Source organism: Littorina saxatilis, linkage group LG8, assembly GCF_037325665.1.
Source record: "Littorina saxatilis isolate snail1 linkage group LG8, US_GU_Lsax_2.0, whole genome shotgun sequence".
NCBI lineage: Eukaryota > Metazoa > Mollusca > Gastropoda > Littorinimorpha > Littorinidae > Littorina > Littorina saxatilis.
The window spans coordinates 68,491,215-68,496,214 of NC_090252.1; the positions used below are offsets into that span (position 1 = coordinate 68,491,215).

At 45.9% G+C, this 5,000-nt stretch overlaps 1 protein-coding gene across 2 annotated transcripts in view; it reads left to right on the forward strand.

Annotated features, from left to right (window-relative positions):
* LOC138974253 (uncharacterized) overlaps nt 1-5,000 on the forward strand; it is a 39,580-nt gene that overhangs the window by 27,307 nt on the left and 7,273 nt on the right. The gene's annotated exons all lie outside the window — the stretch shown is intronic.

Consider the following 5,000-nt stretch of genomic DNA (forward strand, 5'->3'; position numbering starts at 1 on the left):
GTACCTTTAATACTAGCATTGTTGTGTGCGCTAGCAAGGCACTTCAGGACTTTGACAAATGCACCTACCGGTACCTTTAATACTAGGACACATTTTCTTGTCACGCTCGTAAGAAAAATTACCAAAACTCAGTTTTAGGCATTTCTGCAGTGAGACTACAGGGGAAGCTACTGGAAGGGTATCTGTCATGTGTTAGAGAGTACAGGGGAAGCTACTGGAAGGGTATCTGTCATGTGTTAGAGAGTACAGGGGAAGCTAGTGGAAGGGTATCTGTCATGTGTTAGAGAGTACAGGGAAGCTAGTGGAAGGGTATCTGTCATGTGTTAGAGAGTACAGGGGAAGCTACTGGAAGGGTACCTGTCATGTGTTAGAGAGTACAGGGGAAGCTACTGGAAGGGTATCTGTCATGTGTTAGAGAGTACAGGGAAGCTAGTGGAAGGGTATCTGTCATGTGTTAGAGAGTACAGGGGAAGCTAGTGGAAGGGTATCTGTCATGTGTTAGAGAGTACAGGGGAAGCTACTGGAAGGGTACCTGTCATGTGTTAGAGACTACAGGGGAAGCTAGTGGAAGGGTATCTGTCATGTGTTAGAGAGTACAGGGAAGCTAGTGGAAGGGTATCTGTCATGTGTTAGAGAGTACAGGGGAAGCTAGTGGAAGGGTATCTGTCATGTGTTAGAGAGTACAGGGAAGCTAGTGGAAGGGTATCTGTCATGTGTTAGAGAGTACAGGGGAAGCTACTGGAAGGGTATCTGTCATGTGTTAGAGAGTACAGGGGAAGCTACTGGAAGGGTATCTGTCATGTGTTAGAGAGTACAGGGGAAGCTACTGGAAGGGTATCTGTCATGTGTTAGAGAGTACAGGGGAAGCTACTGGAAGGGTATCTATCATGTGTTAGAGAGTACAGGGGAAGCTACTGGAAGGGTACCTGTCATGTGTTAGAGAGTACAGGGGAAGCTACTGGAAGGGTACCTGTCATGTGTTAGAGAGTACAGGGGAAGCTACTGGAAGGGTATCTGTCATGTGTTAGAGAGTACAGGGAAGCTAGTGGAAGGGTATCTGTCATGTGTTAGAGAGTACAGGGGAAGCTAGTGGAAGGGTATCTGTCATGTGTTAGAGAGTACAGGGGAAGCTAGTGGAAGGGTATCTGTCATGTGTTAGAGAGTACAGGGGAAGCTAGTGGAAGGGTATCTGTCATGTGTTAGAGAGTACAGGGGAAGCTACTGGAAGGGTATCTGTCATGTGTTGGAGACTACAGGGGAAGCTACTGGAAGGGTACCTGTCATGTGTTGGAGACTACAGGGGAAGCTACTGGAAGGGTACCTGTCATGTGTTAGAGAGTACAGGGGAAGCTACTGGAAGGGTACCTGTCATGTGTTAGAGAGTACAGGGGAAGCTACTGGAAGGGTACCTGTCATGTGTTGGAGAGTACAGGGGAAGCTACTGGAAGGGTACCTGTCATGTGTTGGAGACTACAGGGGAAGCTACTGGAAGGGTATCTGTCATGTGTTGGAGACTACAGGGGAAGCTACTGGAAGGGTATCTGTCATGTGTTGGAGACTACAGGGGAAGCTACTGGAAGGGTACCTGTCATGTGTTAGAGAGTACAGGGGAAGCTACTGGAAGGGTATCTGTCATGTGTTAGAGAGTACAGGGGAAGCTAGTGGAAGGGTATCTGTCATGTGTTAGAGACTACAGGGGAAGCTACTGGAAGGGTATCTGTCATGTGTTAGAGAGTACAGGGGAAGCTACTGGAAGGGTATCTGTCATGTGTTAGAGACTACAGGGGAAGCTACTGGAAGGGTACCTGTCATGTGTTAGAGAGTACAGGGGAAGCTACTGGAAGGGTATCTGTCATGTGTTAGAGAGTACAGGGGAAGCTAGTGGAAGGGTATCTGTCATGTGTTAGAGAGTACAGGGGAAGCTACTGGAAGGGTACCTGTCATGTGTTAGAGAGTACAGGGGAAGCTACTGGAAGGGTATCTGTCATGTGTTGGAGACTACAGGGGAAGCTACTGGAAGGGTACCTGTCATGTGTTAGAGAGTACAGGGGAAGCTACTGGAAGGGTATCTGTCATGTGTTAGAGAGTACAGGGGAAGCTACTGGAAGGGTATCTGTCATGTGTTAGAGAGTACAGGGGAAGCTACTGGAAGGGTACCTGTCATGTGTTAGAGAGTACAGGGGAAGCTACTGGAAGGGTATCTGTCATGTGTTAGAGAGTACAGGGGAAGCTACTGGAAGGGTACCTGTCATGTGTTAGAGAGTACAGGGGAAGCTACTGGAAGGGTACCTGTCATGTGTTGGAGAGTACAGGGGAAGCTAGTGGAAGGGTATCTGTCATGTGTTAGAGAGTACAGGGGAAGCTACTGGAAGGGTATCTGTCATGTGTTAGAGACTACAGGGGAAGCTACTGGAAGGGTATCTGTCATGTGTTAGAGAGTACAGGGGAAGCTAGTGGAAGGGTATCTGTCATGTGTTAGAGAGTACAGGGAAGCTAGTGGAAGGGTATCTGTCATGTGTTAGAGAGTACAGGGGAAGCTACTGGAAGGGTACCTGTCATGTGTTGGAGACTACAGGGGAAGCTACTGGAAGGGTACCTGTCATGTGTTAGAGAGTAAAAACTCTCAGACCATCGGAAACCATTACCACGGTTACGTAAACAAAACTGCCGTTCTCGTTTCTGAATTAGGCACTTTTCCGTGTTGATACATAAAGTCTTGCTTGGAGAACGTGAAGGTATGCAAACGTTTGTCAGGGTTTGTTATGTAGTTGTGCTGATTGAATATATGTTGCTGTCAGCTTGTTTTATCTCAAGCGTATACCGCTGTCAACCGCTCGTGATAGGCAGTTTGCAACTTATAACTAATTTGAGATAGGCAGATTGTTCAGAAACCAAAATAGTTTTTTGCGTTTTTTTCAAAACTCTACAAAATGCCATTGGCAATTATCTTATGAGCGGGACGTTCTACAATGTCATGAACTCAAGACACTACAGAAAACGACTTTGACTGGCTGACCTTCAGAGAACTTTCTAAGCGCTTGTTGTCGGTTGCCGCAGCGCTATTCAGCTCCGAACAGTAGAAACCTGGAAAGCACACATACACACACACACACACACACACACACACACACACACACACACACACACACACACACACACACACACACACACACGTTATATATACATCAGAAGTAGTGAAAGAAACAATTGAAAGTCAGAAGAGACTTTCTTCTGAGATTTGTTAAAATCTCTTAGCAGAGCAAAGGAGAGAGGAAACAAAAAAATGTGTCCCTTCACAGACAGCCCTATTGGCGAAATCAGACCCTCCTCGGACGGGACCGAGTTTTCAAAGATAATCTGCTACCCCGAGGGGAGAGTATCAACATAGGAAACTATTCCAGAGGAGGACCGTTGTTTTACTACCGTGACCAGACACGGTTTTATATATATGTATAAAACATCATAATTTACTTTACATTCCGTACAACTTTCTTGAATTACCACGATCAGATTTACAAATCATATACACTCTTCAAACAAGTTAAGAATCACTTTTTTACAAGCACGCCACACAAAACAGACAAGACCGAATTCTTTCATTTTTAAAAAAATCATATAATTGAACAACCAAGGAGTAATGACAACCAAAGCAAAGATCGAACGCGGCAGCGACAATTTAGCTAGAGTGTGTCAAACGTGACAACCTTTGAAAATGGAATTCACAACAATGTGAATCAGTGTCAATAACGCGTGTGCCCTCCGTTGTGTGCCAGCCATTGAACACATCGTTGGTGCATGAAGTGGATCTCATTCTGGTAGTGGACACCGGTCAAGTTGCCCACTACATGGTACAGAGGTGCCCTTAGACGTGTGCTGATCCCTCCCCAGACCACCACAGAGCCTCCGCCAAAACGCTGTCGTTCCAGAACAGCGCCTTCTGCGAAGCGCTCTCTGCGACTCCTCCACACTCGGATGCGACCATCAGCAGGTTCCAAGCAAAACAACACCTGAGCCCACTGCTGACGTTGCCACCTCACATGTTGAGTGCACCAGGCTCGGCGAGCTGCTCGGTGATAAGCAGTCAGGGTTGTTCCTCGGACTGGACGCCTTGCACGCAAGCCAAAGTTGTGTAAGCGGTTTTGGATCGACTGACCACTAACAACAGTGTTGGTGGTAGCTTGTAGGCGTTGCCTAATGTTGTTTGCTAGACCAGTCTTTGTTGCATGGTCTGCCTCTGATTGAAGCGATCCTCTCTTTGTCTGGTGACTCTGGGCCGACCAGAACGTTGTCGCTCCTGCACTCTTCCAGTTGCGTGGAATCTCTGTTTTAGTCTGATGATGACAGAGGGAGCCACTGCAAGCCTCTGGGCCACTTGCCTGGCAGCAACACCGTCTTGAAGCCATCCTATTGCCCTTCCTCTATCCAAATCGCTCAGTTTTCTTCGTGGGGGCATGTTGCTACTGTGCATAATTGTGTCAGCGTGTCAACTTCTAAACACAAGCTGGTGAGCGATGTTCATAGCCAGGACCCTGTTGTAGCACGTGCATCACACCCTTTTGCCCTGGCATGCGTTTCGCAAATTTCATGGGGCTATAAAAAACACCCTTTTTCTTTCAAAATGCAGAAGCTTTTGTGAAGTCCCACAAAGAGAAATAACTCTGCCTGCCAAACAAAATTCTAGGCCAAGACTCATTGTTCATTTGTTAATTCAAACACATTAATCTTTTAATTGTTATGTCGATGTTTAATTTGTTGGCAATTGTTTATAATTAGATCCGTTTTTTCAACCGATCCTTAACTTTTTTTGTAGAGTGTATGTATCATCAGTACATATTTTTGGTCAGCCTAGTACAATTGTTAGATCATCATCACAAACTGGAAAACAATGCAAGTATTAAAACAAATACATGTAATGTGCTCTTTGGTTTTGAACTGAACAACACTAATGTTTGTTATATTTTCCCTATCTGTTTTTATTTCTTGTGTGTCCTTGCTCTCGT